We start from the raw sequence: 19,408 nt of genomic DNA, 5'->3' as shown, positions 1-19,408 counted from the left end.
GTAAGTGCCAAGCGTCTCTTCACATTAGAGTTAAGGCCTTTTACATTAAGCGAGACATACTTAATCATCTTTAAGACATGGGATAAATATACACTGCGTGCAGAATTATTATGCAAATTAGTATTTTGACCACATCATCCTCTTTATACATGTTGTCTTACTCCAAGCTGTATAGGCTCGAAAGCCTACAACCAATTAAGCATATTAGGTGATGTGCATTTCTGTAATGAGAAGGGGTGTGGTCTAATGACATCAACACCCTATATAAGGTGTGCATAATTATTAGGCAACTTCCTTTCCTTTGGCAAAATGGGTCAAAAGGAGGACTTGACAGGCTCAGAAAAGTCAAAAATAGTGAGATATCTTGCAGAGGGATGCAGCACACTTAAAATTGCAAAGCTTCTGAAGCGTGATCATCGAACAATCAAGCGTTTCATTCAAAATAGTCAACAGGGTCGCAAGAAGTGTGTGGAAAAACCAAGGCGCAAAATAACTGCCCATGAACTGAGAAAAGTCAAGCGTGCAGCTGCCAAGATGCCACTTGCCACCAGTTTGGCAATATTTCAGAGCTGCAACATCACTGGAGTGCCCAAAAGCACAAGGTGTGCAATACTCAGAGACATGGCCAAGGTAAGAAAGGCTGACACACAAGCTGAAACGTCAAGACTGGGCCAAGAAATATCTCAAGACTGATTTTTCTAAGGTTTTATGGACTGATGAAATGAGAGTGAGTCTTGATGGGCCAGATGGATGGGCCCGTGGCTGGATTGGTAAAGGGCAGAGAGCTCCAGTCCGACTCAGACGCCAGCAAGGTGGAGGTGGAGTACTGGTTTGGGCTGGTGTCATCAAAGATGAGCTTGTGGGGCCTTTTCGGGTTGAGGATGGAGTCAAGCTCAACTCCCAGTCCTACTGCCAGTTTCTGGAAGACACCTTCTTCAAGCAGTGGTACAGGAAGTCTGCATCCTTCAAGAAAAACATGATTTTCATGCAGGACAATGCTCCATCACACGCGTCCAAGTACTCCACAGCGTGGCTGGCAAAAAAGGGTATAAAAGAAGAAAATCTAATGACATGGCCTCCTTGTTCACCTGATCTGAACCCCATTGAGAACCTGTGGTCCATCATCAAATGTGAGATTTACAAGGAGGGAAAACAGTACACCTCTCTGAACAGTGTCTGGGAGGCTGTGGTTGCTGCTGCACGCAATGTTGATGGTGAACAGATCAAAACACTGACAGAATCCATGGATGGCAGGCTTTTGAGTGTCCTTGCAAAGAAAGGTGGCTATATTGGTCACTGATTTGTTTTTGTTTTGTTTTTGAATGTCAGAAATGTATATTTGTGAATGTTGAGATGTTATATTGGTTTCACTGGTAAAAATAAATAATTGAAATGGGTATTTATTAGTTTTTTGTTAAGTTGCCTAATAATTATGCACAGTAATAGTCACCTGCACACACAGATATCCCCCTAAAATAGCTAAAACTAAAAACAAACTAAAAACTACTTCCAAAAATATTCAGCTTTGATATTAATGAGTTTTTTGGGTTCATTGAGAACATGGTTGTTGTTCAATAATAAAATTAATCCTCAAAAATACAACTTGCTTAATAATTCTGCACTCCCTGTACTTGCTATGCGGCTGTCATAGATCCTTTTCAAGGAGGGTAATATGGATGATAACACTTTAATGCGTTCAGTCATTTGTGGGTCGAACTCTGGAGACCTGAATATAAAAAACACAGAAAAAAGACACAAGGAGGAGGGGGGGGGGGGGAGACACAAGACCATAAAAACATTAAAGATACACCATGTAGTATCGGAACATTGGGTGCTGTCACCCAGATACAGATCAGTAAGTAGCAACTAGTAATGATCATGTCAGCAAACTGCCATCCCTCCATCCCAGCCAACAGAAGCGGGAGGGAGAGGGCGAAACTACTGGTCTGCTTAGTGGAAGCATGACTGGACTGGCACAGGATAGGCCAGGTTTCAGAGCCTATAAGAACTTGAAGGAACCAAAGAATTGAACAAAAAAACAATTCTACTATCATAGGATCTTAAACAAAGAACCATAAGGCCGCCACCTCAAGGCAAATAAAAACATCAGGAGATATAAATTGAGCAAATGACGTCCATGCAGCAATCAGGGAGGATCATCTTGTGGCTCACGTGAAGGGGTCCCTCCAGCAGGGAATGATCTTCTTCTCTTTTGTCTGGCAGGTTGCCAGATCGGACCCAGGGCAGGCTGTGGATCCGGTAGTTCCCAGTTCGTGATGGATGGAATCTCAATGCCCAAAGCAGCACAAAAATCAGGGAGGTCTGCATGCTGGCGCAGGATGGAGGACCTGCCATTTTTTGTAACTATTAATGCAAATGGGAACCCCCATCTATAGGGCGTCTTCTTTTCCTTCAGCAGTTGCAGTAGGAGCTGTAAAATTCTTCTTTTCTGAAGTGTCCACCAAGAGAGATCTTGGTACAAATGAACAGAAGTGCCATGCAAGTCAATGGAGCGTAATTCCCTGGCTTTAGACATGATGCATTCCTTCATATGAAAATCATGTACGCAGCAGATGACATCTCTAGGCTGCGAGGAAGAGGACTTAGGCCGCAATGCTCTATGAGCTCGATCTAACTTGATAGGCTGGGGTGGTTGAATGCCTAATAAAGTGTTGAAAAGCTCAGATAACATTTCCTGCAGATTTTCCTCAGCAGTGGATTCAGGCAAACCCCGTATACGGATGTTATTTCTGCGTCCTCTGTTGTCCAAGTCTTCCAAGTGGCGCGCATTGTCCCTAATGACTTGGGACTGAGAAGCAATAACAGATTGTAGATGCGCAACACTTTTACGGGTGTCGTCGTGATCTATTTCAATAGTGTCCATGCGATTTGCTAAATGCTTCAGATCCTGCCTCAAAGATGAGATTTCAGATTTGCAGGTGTTTCTGACTTCTGTAACCAGCATTTTAAAATCTTCCTTGCTAGGCAGATGCTGCAAAGTTTGTTGAAGAATTGCAGATCCCTGGGTGGGTTGTAGAGAGTCTTCCTCTCCCTCATCAATGTATTCGTTCTCCTGCTCCCAGGCAGCAGCTTCTCCTCCCTCTGCCCTTCTATGATGCGTTTGGCTAGGAGGGTCGTCAGAGGATTCGGCCCAGTCTCGTCGCCTCTGGGACGGAGTGGCCATTTGCTTAGCCTGTTTAGCTGTCGATTTTGGCGGCATAATGGCGGCAGTATCTCCTGTTAAATGTAGCCCCACTCTCGCTTCTGCGGAACTTAACAGTGCCCCCTCTGTGCTACTGGGTAGGAAAGTCTTTGCTGACGGGGACAGGGAGGAGGTGGTAGGCTTTAAGGCTGTATTGCAGCTTGTACCTGACAGTGGATGTGCGCACATCTCCTCACTCCTACACGCGTCGGAGGCCTGAGGAGGAAGCAGGCCGCGGCCAGACGGGGCCGTGTGAAGTGGTTGGCTCAGGTAGGAGTCGAGCGTTGTATTCACCCAGACGGACGTTCGGGACGAGCTGGAGGGCTTGACCGGTAATTTTTCCCCCATGTGCTGCTCTGGCGTGGCAGGAGAATCTCCTTTAGCAGCTAATGGCGGCGGAGCTCTGTCTTCACGCGGCCATTCCTGAAGACGTCCAGGCCACGCCCCCTCAAGTGGATCTTAATCAGGTTAAAGTAGGAGGATTATAGTGGCTTCCATGAAGGAAGTGGTCAAGTGTCCTATCTCTAGAGTTCTAGGGGGCCAATTTATCTGAGTACCTGGCGTATACATCTTTAGGGAGCCCATCTGGGCCCAGGGACTTCCCATTATTAAGGTCAGAAAATGCCTGGAGTACCTCGTCCAGAGTGATGGGTTGTTCCAATTGGGCACATTTTGATGTGGTCAGGGTAGGGAAGGACACCCCTTCTAGATAGGTGGCTATATTTGCTTCAGTAACAGTTATGCTAGATTTTTATAAGTTTTCATAAAATTGCATGAAGGTATGTAAGATGTCTGCCTGTGCATGAAGCTCCTGACCCGTATTGCTAGAATTGTAGAGGAGAGTAGGGAATGTTTGAGTAATTGCGCTAGTAGTTTAGCAGATTGGTTGCCTAGCTCAAAAGCAGTTTACTTCAGAAAGAACAGTTTCCTGTCCGCCTTATCCTTTAGAGCTGTTAGGTATTGCCTCCCTACCTGGAGCCAGGCTGCCCTGTTAGTTTCAGTGGGATGTTGAGTATACTGTTGTTTCAAAGCAGTACACCGGGCTGCCAGCTCCGATTCAGAATGGCTGGTATCTTTTTTGATGTAGGAAATACTGGAATGCAAGCATCCCCTCAGGAAGGCTTTCAGTGTGTCCCATAAGAGTGTCAACTTGGTCTCCTCCTTGTGTGTTGACAGAAACCTGTGTAGCTGACTGGGGATCCCATCAGTGGAGCCCGAGATTTAGCCAGAACGGGTGTATGTTCATTTCGTAAAACAAAACATGCAAAGCAACAGGTCTCTGCAAACCAAATAAAGTACAAAAATGCATAATAATTGCTAGTGCTATACTTAGAAATTAGAGATGCTTGGCAAATACATTTTGTACAAAATTATTTGAGCCCGTCTGCCGCACGTAATTTTGTACATCCCTGAGGGGGCGTTGCGAGTCAGGGACCCTATTATTGGTGAGTGATCCGACACTCCTCTAGGTAAGTACCTTATGGAGCGAAGGTTTAGTAACACATTTTCACTTCCGAGCATGTAATCAATTTGTGTCAGTGAGTGATGCCCGCTGCTGTGGCAAGAATATTCCTGGGTCGTGGGGTGAGTAACCCTCCATAAATTAGACCAGTGGAATTCCATCATGAATCTACTTAAATGTGAGGGAGCCCCCGACACCGATGGACCCCGAACCCCCTTCCCCATCCACAAATAGATCCATGGACAGATCTAATAGCATGTTCATGTCTCCCATACAAATGTTTTGGCGTGGGGATATGTAGCTGAAAAAGCGGCAGCCAGGTGTAGTACGTGCATGGAACCAGGGGGAGGATTGAAGATTCCCAGAATAATATACTGTACATTATCAATCAGAGAGAGTGGACAAAGACATATCTGCCTTCTAAATCAACTGCTAGATCTTTGACCTGCCATAGTAGGTTTTTGTGTATTAGCACGGTTACTCCCTAGAGGAGGAGGAGTGGTAGGAGTGCACAGCCCATTGAACCCATGGCTTCTGTAACACTCGCAAGGTGTTGTTTGTAAGGTGTAGGCATAAAATATGCGGGCCAGAGTTTTTGATAAGGAAGAATACCATGGACCTTTTACGGGGCGTGCCCAAGCCCCTGACATTCCATGACATAATCTTTAATTCCGCCATAGTGTCTGGGGTACAAGTATGTCATGCAAGTGTGGGAATACTACAGTTGGCTTGCAAGTGTGCAACAGTGTAACTGGAAAGGTTATATTCATCATTTGGGAACTTCTAATAACCGGAACAGTTAGGCCTCTTTCACACGGGCTAGATTTCCGCGCGGGTGCAATGCGTTCACCTCACGCATTGCACCCGCACTGAATCCGGACACATTAATTTCTATGGGGCTGTGCACATGAGCGGTGATTTTCACGCATCACTTGTGCGTTGCGTGAAAATCGCAGCATGCTCTATATTGTGTGTTTTTCACGCAACGCAGGCCCCATAGAAGTGAATGGGGCTGCGTGAAAATCGCAAGCATCCGCAAGCAAGTGCGGATGCGGTGCGATTTTCACGCATGGTTGCTAGGAGATGATCGGGATGGGGACCCAATCATTATTATTTTCCCTTATAACATGGTTATAAGGGAAAATAATAGCATTCTTAATACAGAATGCTTAGTAAAATAGGGCTGGAGGGGTTAAAAAAAATAATAATTTAACTCACCTCATCCACTTGTTCGCGCAGTCCGGCTTCTCTTCTGTCTTCTTATTTGCTGCCCAGGAGGAAAAGGGCCTGTGGTGACGTCACTGCACTCATCACATGGTCCGTCACATGATCCATCACCATGGTGATGGATCATGTGACTGACCATGTGATGAGCGCAGTGACGTCACAGGTCCTTTTCCTTAAAGAAGAAGAAAGAAGAGAAGCTGCACTGCGCGAACAAGTGGATTAAGGTGAGTTACATTTTTTTTTAACCCCTCCATCACTATTTTACTAAGCATTCTGTATTAAGAATGCTATTATTTTCCCTTATAACAATGTTATAAGGGAAAATAATAAAATCTACATAACACCTACCCCAAACCAGAACTTATGTGAAGAAGTCCGGGTTCGGGTCTGGGTACCAAACATGCCGATTTTTCTCACGCGCGTGCAAAACACATTAAAACGTTTTGTACTCGCGGGGAAAAAACGTGCATCTGTTCCCGCATGTCACCCGCAGTGCCCGTGTGAACCCAGCCTTAAAGAAACTAAACATAAACTTATAACAGTATAATATGTGGTCGTAAACTGCTGTACGGGCACACGGCATTGCGCAGAAGGAAAAGAAGACCATACGGTTTTTGGAAGGCAGATTTTGCTGGACTATTTTTTTGACACCATGTCCCATTTCAAGCCTCCCTGATGTACCCCTAGAGTAGAAACTCCAAAAAAGTGACCCCATTTTGGAAACTACAGGATAAGGTGGCAGTTTTGTTGGTACTATTTTAGGGTACATATGACTTTTGGTTTCTCTATATTACACTTTTTGTGAGGCAAGGTAACAAGAAATAGCTATTTTGGCACCATTTTTTATTTTTTTTATTTACAACATTCATCTGACGAGTTAGATCATGTGGTATATTTATAGAGCAGGTTGTCATGGACACGACAATACCAAATATGACTACTTTTTTGGGTTGTTTGTTTCAGTTTTACATAACAGTAGTATAGTGGGACATGTCTCGTCAAACTCAAAGTGACAGGTGCCCCGCCCCTTTTTCACACCATAACCCCTCCCAGAAATGCCCTAACCCCACCCAGATCCACCCATTTCTCTCCCCTCCCAAGCCACGCCTAAATGCCTCCCACTTTGATATGATTTTCATATCATTTTATATGTCTTAATATAAATTTTATATCAAATGATAAGCTTTTCATAATACTTTATAAGTCCTTTTCAAATGATAAGCTTTTATTAGCAGTTTATATCCCATTTATAACATTTTGTTACGGTTTTATACCACTTTTATATCATTTTGTGATTTGATATCACTTTGATATGACTTTTATATATTGGCATGCCCGGGCATGTCCAAAAGACGTATACTACACGGCCGGGCGTCTTTTAATTATAATAGCAACGATAAAAAATCAACTATGCCAAAATTTTAAAAAATATATATACTGGGCACACTCACTTATGTAGACTCATATATTTTATTTGTAGTGTAAAGTACAATCAATTATTCTAAAACACATATACTACAATCAAGCAATATAAAAACACATTAGTACAATAAAACCCATAAATATAGAATAAAAAGTTGGACCAGTGGTAAATAGGGTGGGGATGGTGTATATCAGTCCATACAAAAGTTAGAAAAAATGAATAAATAGATAAAATGGAAGTATATCTCCACTGATAGCTTGAGCTAATGTGGTGGCTGGCTCCACAAGTGCTACCAGGGTCACAGTCCTGATTCGCTGGAAGAAAATGCAGCTATAGTCAAACAGAATTCACTTGAGTGGGTATGCTTGCGGCGTCCCGCTACTACTCACTGTTCAGTGCGATTCCTTCTAAAAAGTTTTATTATTTAATTATAATGCTATACCATGTAAATTAAAAGCGCGCTTATAACTGCAGCATTTCATATACAGCTTACAGTTTATGTATGTCTATGAAAAGTAAGTTCAATTTACCTCCATTGTGAGTTCATGAGTGTAATTTAACTCCCACCACACTGGACAACTGAGTCAACACACTGAATTTGAATAAAAAACCTGAAATGCCACATTCCTGCTATACTACTTGGTAGTTAATTTTAACTCAAGAAGTGCAGCTGTCATGAGTACATCCTGTCAACTATACAACCATTTCCTTAAAACACCCCAATACATTTTCCCACAGGACCCCAAGCGTACATTAGATTGAAACTTGAAGTGGGTTATGATCATAGCACAGGACGACAGCTGTTACCTGAAACTCATGGTCCATACATTATAACATCAAACTTTTCATTTCCTACAAGACCCCCCACATGAGTTTCAGGTCGCAGCTGTGACAACCTGAGATGTGTTAATTTTCTCAGGATCTGTCTATAGCAGAGTTAACACAAAACTATTGGTATCGCTGCAACAGCTGTGGCAAACACTACGCAGAATCTATCTATATTTTTATAGCATCTCTTTTCAGGAAACAAAATGATTGTGATTGGCTGTATCACCACCAACACCTATTGCATATGCTAATGGTAAGAAAAATGGCTTAATATAAATTTTATATCAAATGATAAGCTTTACATATCACTTTATAAGTCCTTATCAAATGATAAGCTTTTATTAACACTTTATATCCCATTTATAACATTTTGATACGGTTTTATACCACTTTTATATAATTTTGTGATTTGATATCACTTTGATATCATTTTGATATGACTTTTATATATTGGCATGCCCGGGGATGTCCAAAAGACGTATACTACACGGCCGGACGTCTTTTAATTATAATAGCAACGATAAAAAATCAAGGGTGACAAAATTTAAATTTAAAAAGTTTAAAAAATTTAAATTTAAAAAGTTTTATTAATTTTTCTTTATTTACAACACGTCAACTTACATTTTTAACAACCACTTAGGGACCGACAAGTTTGTGTGTAATTACAACAGCGTATACATAATTGTTTCATGCGCTTCACTACAAAGGAGCACACAACACGATCATTTTTTCTAAAATCACTCGTAAACATTTTCAATACATTTTCAAAAGGTATTCCTTTAGCTATACAATGTAAGATATAGATGCAGTAATGGCCGCAGACCGAACTAGCGACGTCCTGGATTTGTCTGTTTTAATACCTTATAGTCTTAGAATTTTTGTATAAAAATGTTATAAATTCAGCAGGAAATAGCTCACTCTACGGCGATAATCCATAACTATCAAAAAATATAGATACGTCGTCAGGCTGTAATATAATTAAAATCCAGTGTCGTCCCCGCTTATACGAATTGTCCGTATTTACAATGTAGGCCGCCGGGCGGTCGATGATTTTATTTTTAGATAATAAATCGCACGGAAATACACCTTTAAATATGCGACGGGCGTGAAAGTCGGTTTTATTAACACGGGTAATTTCATAATTATTCATTTTTATTGAAAATCATATAAAACTTCCCTTCTATTATTTATTTAAATAATGTTTTCATGAACTGAATACACAATCATGTTAATAGTATTTACAACCGGCTCAGCAAATCTAATTTCAGCTCTGAGATTTACGCTTTTTACTAGCGAGAAATGACCGATGGGTTCTTGATCCGGCGATAAATCAAAAGTGAACAATGTGTAGCCGTTCAAAAATTCGGACCGGTCCACGGATAAAGCGTTGTCAGCCTTATGCTTTCCCGAAATATGCATGAGCGACATATATTCTCGAACCGCTGATTCGTCTTGGAAATTAGGTTGAAACGGTTTTGCGGGTATTTGTTGCCCCGTCCAAATACAAGGCCGCATAATTCACATTATAGTGGTTGAAGCACAAAGGATTTCTTTGGTAATGACCTGAAAATGACTCGTCCACAAGCGTTAGTATTACTGTTCTCGGTATGTTCCCCAGAAAAAGATTCTCCTGGTTTGATTTTCGTACGTCTCTGAATAAGGGCTCTACGTCGCCATAAGAGCCGACAGCTTTCGGCGTGTAGTACTGTTTTCTCATATCTCGGCAATACCCGTCATTTTAGCAACGTTTTCAAGCAGCGTCTATCAAACAATGTGACCCAACAGTTTATGCAATTTTAACTAATCAAGATAGTGGATTTATTGTAAAAAGAAAAAAGCGGACTACATTTTATTTAAAAACAGTTTATGTAAAACTAATAAAAACATTACAAGACGTTGCATACAAACACATTTTATATACATTCAAAGTAAAAGCTCTATACAGTAAGCTCTTAGCTCTTCCTGAAAATTAAAGGTGTCATTTTTATGTTCTTCGTACCACACCATGAATTCTTTTTTCTCGCCGGGCATCATGTAATCGCAGCCGTAATACCGCGCATCCGGGACGACGCCTATGTAATTTTGATTTTCTTCCGTATTGAAAAAATGCGGGAAGTGACCCTTGGCGCCTGAAAAGCCCATAGCTTCGGGCATCTTACTGAGCTTCATCGGTATGAAATTCAACGAATCTATGAATCTAATTTTTAAATCAGTCAGGGTAACGCACATTAACCATCCGCCTTGGTTTATAATGTCAATTTAAAATTTTTCATTGAACAGCTCCTGTATAACAAAATAAGCGTCATAACCGGCATTCTGTGCTATGAACGTGTAGCCGGAAAACTTTCCGTCGATAAAAAAGCGTACAAAATCGCACGTACAGGATTTACCGCTAAATTTCCAGGAATTAGGGCCGTATAATGTAGTTTCGTAAATGTAATTGGGTATATGTATGCCTGTTTCTTGCATGCACTCAAAGTCGTAAAAGATGTACTTGTCAGTCGCTTGTTTGGGGTTGTAAGGCTGCATGTAACAGACGGCGCTAAATTCATCTCTAGAATATCTATTTGAAAAAACTGAGTAAAACGTCTCGTCACCGTCTAAGCGCCGTTGGATATAATCACCCGGCTCAGCGACCTGTAAAACTCTATCTAACAAAGATTGTATAGCTGCATGTATAGCATCAAGAGCGTCGACAAATGAACGAATGGCTTCGAGGTTAGCAAATCTAAAATATTCTGTGTACATGGTACTGTTAAAATTCACTAAGTCGCGCTGTTGATGGAATACACGTTCTAGATAAACAGTTCTAACGTTGACGTACGGATACAAACTCAACAACGTTAAAACTGTATTAAAGGTTAAGGGTATAACGCTCAACGTCGCTAAGGCTACTTTCACACTAGCGTTCAGAGCGGATCCGTCTGGGGTCTGCCCAGACGGATCCGCTCATATAATGCAGACTTTGGATCCGTTCAGAACGGATCCGTCTGCATTATATTGTAGAAAAAATTCTAAGTGTGAAAGTAGCTTCAGACGGATCCGTCCAGACTTTACATTGAAAGTCAATGGGGACGGATCCGTTTGAAGATTGAGCCATATAGTGTCAAATTCAAACGGATCCGTCCCCATTGACTTACATTGTAAGTCTGGACGGATCCATTTGCCTCCTCACGGCCAGGCGGACACCCGAACGATGCAAGCAGCGTTCAGGTGTCCGCTTGCTGAGCGGAGCGGAGGCTGAACGCTGCGAGACTGATGCATTCTGAGCGGATCCGCATCCACTCAGAATGCATTAAGGCAGTACGGATGCGTTCGGGGCCACTTGTGAGCCCCTTCAAACGGAGCTCACAAGCGGAGCCCCGAACGCTAGTGTGAAAGTAGCCTAACACCCGACTTGTTAATTTTGACAGTTTAACCCCTTCAGGACACAGCCTTATTTCACCTTAAGGACCAGGCCATTTTTTGATCGCTTGCTATTACACTTTTTTTATGTAAGGTGACAAAAAAAATATTTTTTTGTACTTTTTTGTTTTTTTTTTGTTTTACCGTGTTAATCTGGGGGGTTAAGGGTATATTTACAGAGGAGATTATTACCGACGCGGCGCTACCTAGTAAAAAAATTTTGGGGGTGTCTCAAGTCGGAGAACCATAGCTTTTTTGAATAGTCAGTGGCTAAGTTGGTGAAGGGGATTATAAATTTAGAACTCCATGGAAGTGTGGTACTCCCTGAAGCAACCAATAACTCAGAGGCCCGGATGTTCAGGGCACGTGTCACACTGAGTAGTGGTGTCCTTCCGTATCCCCTTCCTGCGACACACTCTGCATTTTTTGGGGTTTCGTCCCTTCTTTCCAGTATGGGGGACCACACCTGGAAAGTGTTGGCCAGGGACTATCCGGGTGCCTCCAATTCCCGAGGTACTCCCACCTGCTCTTTCCCGGTCAGAAAAGATCAGGGTCTTGAGGACTGCCTCATAGAACTGGAGGAATGTCCCTGTGTTGCCAGCGCTCTGGAACAGTACAAAAGAGTTGTACATGGCAACCTGCACTAAGTAGACCGCAACTTTTTTGTACCATGCCTTGGTTTTGCGCATGGCGTTATATGGCTTGAGGACTTGATCAGAGAGATCAACTCCTCCCATATACCGATTCTAGTCGACGATACAATCGGGTTTGAGGACCGTTGCCGCGGTACCTCGCACAGGGACAGGGGTGATGCCGTTACCGTAAATTGTGGACAGTACAAGGACATCCCTCTTGTCCTTATATCTGACCAGCAGCAGGTTTCCACTGGTAAGGGCACGTGTCTCACCCCTGGGGATAGGTACCTGGAGGGGGTAGGTAGGGAGGCCGCGATGATTTTTCCGCACGGTCCCACAAGCAAATGTGGATCTGGCGGCGAGGGACTGGAACAAGGGCATACTAGTATAAAAGTTATCCACATATAGGTGGCAACCCTTATCTAGCACTGGGTGCATAAGGTCCCACACAAGTTTCCCGCTAACACCCAGAGTGGGGGGACATTCTGGTGGTTGAATACGGGAATCTCGCCCCTCGTACACACGAAACTTGTAAGTGTACCCTGAGGTACTCTCACAAAGTTTGTACAGCTCCACGCCATACCTCGCCCGCTTTGAGGGAACATACTGGCGGAAAATGAGTCTCCCCTTGAACGCAATGAGAGACTCATCAACCGCGACCTCCCTTCCAGGTACATAGGCCTCCATGAATTTGGCCCCGAAGTGATCGATGACCGGCCTGATTTTGTACAGGCGGTCATAGGCAGGATCACCTTGGGGGGGACATGCTGCATTATCTGCATAATGCAGGCATTTCCGGATGGCCTCAAATCGGGAACATGTCATGGCCATACTGTAAAGTGGGGTCTGGTAGAGGACGTCCCCACTCCAGTACAGCCTGACACTGGGCTTTTTAATTAGGCCCATATGCAGCACGAGGCCCCAAAACGTCCTCCTCTCGGCTGCAGTGACCGGGGTCCAGCCACCGGGCCTAGCCTGCACTGACCGGGGTCCAGCCACCGGGCCTAGCAAAAAACGAGTCCAGGTGTTGAGCGACAAACTGTTGGGCGTACAGGTTCGTCTGCTCCACCATCAGATTTACCAGTTCCTCACTGAAAAAAAAGACTTAAAAAGTCGTATTCAGTGAAGCCCACTGTGTAAATCTGGATTCCTGATTCACCAACTAAATCACGAATCGCGGGCTCAAAGTTCTCTGGGGTACACCAGACAAGTCCACCTGCAGGGGGCTCAGGTGGACTGACCTGGTGAGCCGGAAAACTAGTATGAGCCCCAGAGCTGCTCGTACTAGGCTGGGCCACAGGGTCCCTAGCATGGGGGTCCCCTCGATCCGCCTGGCGGCGTCTCCGCCGCCTTGGGGGCTCGTCATCGCTTGATGATGAGAAGGATGCGGATGACAACAGGAACGTGGGGTCATCCTCATTGGGGCTCTCGGACTCGGAGGCAAGGAGGGCGTATGCCTCCTCGGCCGAGAACGTCCGGCGGGCCACACGGGAGTGTGTGTCGGCTTGTGTGTGTGCGTGCGTGGAAAACTTTATTAGGTGTGCGTGTGTGTGGGGCACGAGTGTTCACGCACTTACCTTATAGCTATAAAAAAAAATAAAAAAAAGATTCCTAACTAAAAAAAGTTAAAAAAAAGTGTAAAAAAGAAAAAGAAAAATACAAATGCGCTGTGGGGCGGGGTGGGCGATGCGCTAACAGTGGCCAGACGCAAAGAGTGACGGCCACAAATAGCGCATGCAAAGAAAAAAAAAACTTGCACTCCCAAAAAGTGTGGGGGGGGGGCAAGCTGCAGCACCCCTGGGGGGGTTTAGGGTCACACAGCTAACTGCTGTGGACCCCAGACACCCGATCAGGGGGCTCAAAGACCCCAATTTTTTTACCTAATCTAACCCTAAACTTGCCCTAACTACCCCTGCCTACAACTCCCACTACCTGCCTGCCCCTGCCTGTCCCTGCCTCCTAAGGTGCCTGATGGCACCAAAAACTCACAATATCGGAGGCAGCGCGATCTCCTGCTGCTCTTCCCGCTCCACGGACCAGAATGAGCGAGGAGAGCAGCGGCGGAGATTCGAACTTGTCGCGCTCCGCCCACATGCCGCATGGGGACCAATCGCAGGCGATCCTGAGAGGTGACATGATCGCCACCTCACAGGATCGCAGGACGGTGATTGGTGGTGTATAATCACACCACCGATCACCGTCCTTTCCGGGTTATCGGGTCATCAAAGACCCGAATAGCCCTTAAATGCAGAAAACCGCAGGTCTGCATTGACCTGCGGTTTTCTGCGATCGCCGACATGGGGGGGGGGTCACAAGACCCCCCTGCGCATTGGTACAGAGTGCCTGCCGAATGATTTCGGCAGGCATTTTGTTCCGATCACCGCAGGCGGCGCTGCGGTGATCGGAAATTCTCAGGACGTACCGGTACGCCCTGTGTCCTTAAGTACCAGGACATCAGGGCGTACCGGTACGCCCTGTGTCCTGAAGAGGTTAAAAGACCTTGTACTGGACTACTCACGCAACTCCGATCCCGAGACGCAGAAAACAATAGGTATCGAGCAAAACGGAATTTTCAGAAACAGAAAACGTTTGACCGTAGAGACAAGACCGTTACGTAAAACGCTAAAGTGCGTCTACACAAAGAGACGTCTGACTGGCGACTTTACAACGCTACCTTTCGGCTATTAAACATGGCGGCTCAATTTCAACACCCTTTTTCATGTATTTTAGATGGCCCCTCAAATAACGGAAAGAGTTTTTTTGTTAAACGTTTGTTAATACAAGCGGATACGTTAATGTCGCACAAACCTGATAACGTCATTTGGTTTTACGCTGGTTGGCAGAAATTGTATGATGAACTAATCCGTTTGTTTACAAATATCAGGTTTATCGAGGGAATACCGCAAAATTTTACAAATGCTGTTCTATTCCCGCCGGACAAGGTAAATGATTTAATGGAGGCAGCTTGTGAAAATCTTGAAATGCAAAACGCATTCACCAAATACGTACACCACAGAAACTTGAGCATTATGTATCTCGTTCCAAATTTTTTTTTGTCAGGGTAAGAAAAGCCAAACCATAAATTTAAACACTAAATACATGGTCCTTTTTAATAACCCTCGTGATAAATTACAGATTATTATTACGTTGGCGCGGCAAATGTACCCCGGTAAAACACGTTTCTTTTTAGAAGCTTTTGAAGATGCTACACTTTTGAATGTATATAAAATGTATTTGTATGTAACGCATTGTAATGTTTTTATTTGTTTTACATACATTTTTTTACTTTGAATGTATATAAAATGTGTTTGTATGCAATGTCTTGTAATGTTTTTATTAGTTTTACATAAACTGTTTTTAAATAAAATGTAGTCCGCTTTTTTCTTTTTACAATAAATCCACTATCTTGATTAGTTACAATTGCATAAACAGTTGGGTCGCATTGTTTGATAGACGCTGCTTAAAAACGTTGCTAAAATGACCGGTATTGCCGAGATTTTGAGAAAACAGTACTACACGCCAAAAGCTGTCGGCTCTTATGGCGGCGTAGATCCATTGTTCGCTTTTGATTTATCGCCGGATCAAGAACCCAGCGGTCATTTCTCGCTAGTAAAAAGCGTAAATCTCAGAGCTGAAATTAGATTTGCTGAGCCGGTTGTAAACACTATTAACATGATTGTGTATTCAGTTCATGAAAACAATATTAAAATAAAAAAATAGAAGGGAAGTTTTATATGATTTTCCATAAAAATTTATAATTATGAAATTACCCGTGTTATTAAAACCGACTTTCACACAACCGACGCATATTTAAAGGTGTATTTCCGTGCGATCTATTACCTAAAAATAAAATCATCGACCGCCCGGCGGCCTACATTGTAAATACGGACAATTTGTATAAGCGGGGACGACACTGGATTTTAATTACATTACAGCCTGACGACGTATCTATATTTTTTGATAGTTATGGATTATTGCCGTCGAGTCCGCTATTTCCTGCTGAATTTATAAAATTTTTATACAAAAATTCTAAGACTATAAGGTATCAAAACAGACAAATCCAGGACGTCGCTAGTTCGGTCTGCGGCCATTACTGCATCTATATCTTACATTGTATAGCTAAAGGAATACCTTTTGAAAGTGTATTAAAAATGTTTACGAGTGATTTTAGAAAAAATTATCGTGTTGTGCGCTCCTTTGTAGCGAAGCGCATGAAACAATTATGTATACGCTGTTGTAATTACACACAAACTTGTCGGTCCCTAAGTGGTTGTTAAAAATGTAAGTTGACGTGTCGTAAATAAAGATAAATTAATAAAACTTTTTAAAATGATAAAAATTTTGTCATCCTTGATTTTTTATCGTTGCTATTATAATTAAAAGATGCCCGGCCGTGTAGTATACGTCTTTTGGACATACCCGGGCATGCCAATATATAAAAGTCATATCAAAATGATATCAAAGTGATATCAAATCACAAAATTATATAAAAGTTGTATAAAACCGTATCAAAATGTTATAAATGGGATATAAAGTGTTAATAAAAGCTTATCATTTGATAATGACTTATAAAATGATATGTAAAGCTTATCATTTGATATAAAATTTATATTAAGCCATTTTTCTTACCATTAGCATATGCAATAGGTGTTGGTGGTGATACAGCCAATCACAATCATTATGTTTCCTGAAAATAGATGCTATAAAAATATGGATAGATTCTGCGTAGTGTTTGCCGCTGCTGTTGCAGCGATACCAATAGTTTTGTGTTAACTCTGCTATAGACAGATCCTGAGAAAATTAACACATCTCAGGTTGTCACAGCTGCGACCTGAAACTCATGTGGGGGGTCTTGTAGGAAATAAAAAGTTTGATGTTAGAATGTATGGACCATGAGTTTCAGGTAACAGCTGTCGTCCTGTGCTATAATCATAACCCACTTCAAGTTTCAATCTAATGTACGCTTAAGGTCAAGTGGGAAAATGTATTGGGGTGTTTTAAGGAAATGGTTGTATAGTTGACAGGATGTACTCATGACAGCTGCACTTCTTGAGTTAAAATGAACTACCAAGTAGTATAGCAGGAATTGTGGCATTTCAGGTTTTTAATTCAAATTCAGTGTGTTGACTCAGTTGTCCAGTGTGGTGGGAGTTAAATTACACTCATGCACTCACAATGGAGGTAAATTGAACTTACTTTTCATAGACATACATACACTGTAAGCTGTATATGAAAGGCTGCAGTTATAAGCGTGCTTTTAATTTACATGGTATAGCGCAGGCATGGCCAACCTGAGGCTCTCCAGCTGTTGTAAAACTACAACTCCCACCATGCCCTGCTGTAGGCTGATAGCTATAGGCAGTCTGGGCATGTTGGGAGTTGTAGTTTTGCAACAGCTGGAGATCCTCAGGTTGGCCATCCCTGGTATAGCATTATAATTAAATTAATAAAACTTTTTAAAATGATTTAAATTTTGGCATCGTTGATTTTTTTATCGTTGCTATTATAATTAAAAGACGCCCGGCCGTGAAGTATACGTCTTTTGGACATGCCCGGGCATGCCAATATATAAAAGTCATATCAAAATGATATCAAAGTGATATCAAATCACAAAATGATATAAAAGTGGTATAAAACCATAACAAAATGTTATAAATGGGATATAAAGTGTTAATAAAAGCTTATCATTTGATAAGGACTTATAAAGTGATATGAAAAGCTTATCATTTGATATAAAATTTATATTAAGACATATAAAATGATATGAAAATCATATCAAAGTGGGAGGCATTTAGGCGTGGTTTGGGACAACGAAGGGAGAGAAATGGGTGGATCTGGGTGGGCTTAGGGCATTTCTGGGAGGGGTTATGGTGTGAAAAAGGGGCGGGGCACCTGTCACTTTGAGTTTGAGGAGACGTGTCCCACTAAACTACTAATAACAAAGCATTTTTGAAAAAAATAAGATTTTTTAGTGTCTCCACATTCTGAAAGCCGTAGTTTTATTAATTTTTTGGGCAATTGTCTTAGGTAGGGGCTCATTTTTTGCGGGATGAGGTGACGGTTAGACTGGTACTATTTTAGTGGGCATCCACCTTTTTGATCGCTTGGTGTTGTACTTTTAGTGATGTAAGGTGACAAAAAATGATTTATTTAGCACAGTTTTTATTTTTTTATTTTTACGGTGTTCATCTGAGGGGTTAGGTCATATGTTTATAGAGCCGGTTGATACGGACGCGGCGATACCTAATATGTCTACTTTTCTATTTTTCCCTATTTTTAACAATTTTGTTATTTACTGAAAATAACTTTTTTTTATTGTTTTTTTACTTGAAACTTATTTTTTTTTGGGGGGACGACGACTTTATTTTTTCAACTTTTTTTCACTTTATTTTTTGTCCTACTTTGGGACTTCAACTTTTGGGGGTCTGATCCCCTCTACAATGCATTCCAATACTTCTGTCTTGGAATGCATTGGCTGTATGAGTAATACAGTGTGTATTACTCTGACAGCTTCCTGCCTGTGAGATCCAGGGGGCTGCATCTCACAGGCTCTCCACCGGAAGGCAGCCTGATGCCTAAGGAAGGCATCGGGCTGCCTTCCATGCCATCGGGTCCCCGTTACAGCAGCATGGGGACCCGATGGCAGCGCCGATCCCCGCCCAACATCGCACGTGCCGCGGTCAGTGCTGACTGCGGCACATGAAGGGTTAATGCGCTGGCATTGGTTATTTCACTGATGCTGGCGCATGCGGCAGGGGTCCGGCTATCAGTGACTGCAGGACCCCTGGCGCGGATCAGGCGGGCGCAGCTCCAGCATCCACCCGATCCCCATTTAGTACATGTACGTCACGGGTCTTTAAGTCCCGCAAAGAAATGACGTACATGTACATCATGGGTCCTTAAGGGGTTAAAGGGGTTAACCCATTGCTAATGTAAAATATGAAAATCAGGCACCATATAGTGCATGACGATCTCTAAGGGAAAGTTCACATCTCGGATTCTGTTGCACATTGAGCATCCGTTTGAGCCACTTCCGTTTGAGATCCGATTTTTTTTAGAAAAAAGAATAGGTGATACTGCTACTGCCCACTCTCAAGTAATACTACTAATGCGTTGTCCTCCCCGACTGATACTATTAGGAGTCTGAAGACCTGAGATGCTGTGAGGTCCTTTCACTCAAAAGTTGCTTGAATGGTAAAAAAATATATATATATTCTAACATACTA

The 19,408-nt window shown here is 42.6% G+C and overlaps 2 long non-coding RNA genes across 2 annotated transcripts in view; one reads left to right on the top strand and one right to left on the bottom strand.

Annotated features, from left to right (window-relative positions):
* The first annotated feature begins 6,225 nt into the window (after positions 1-6,225).
* Positions 6,226-19,408, top strand: part of LOC120996908 — a 23,689-nt gene continuing 10,506 nt past the window's right edge. The window contains exon 1 of the long non-coding RNA XR_005777974.1: positions 6,226-6,389. This is a non-coding gene — a long non-coding RNA (uncharacterized LOC120996908). The remainder of the gene's footprint in view (positions 6,390-19,408) is intronic.
* Positions 18,644-19,408, bottom strand: part of LOC120996909 — a 20,707-nt gene continuing 19,942 nt past the window's right edge. Inside the window, exon 3 of the long non-coding RNA XR_005777975.1 lies at positions 18,644-18,657. This is a non-coding gene — a long non-coding RNA (uncharacterized LOC120996909). The remainder of the gene's footprint in view (positions 18,658-19,408) is intronic.

The sequence above is a fragment of the Bufo bufo genome, chromosome 4 (assembly GCF_905171765.1).
Source record: "Bufo bufo chromosome 4, aBufBuf1.1, whole genome shotgun sequence".
Classification (NCBI taxonomy): Eukaryota; Metazoa; Chordata; class Amphibia; order Anura; family Bufonidae; genus Bufo; species Bufo bufo.
Note: the sequence above shows the minus strand (reverse complement) of the source record. Positions and strands in the feature narration are given on the sequence as shown.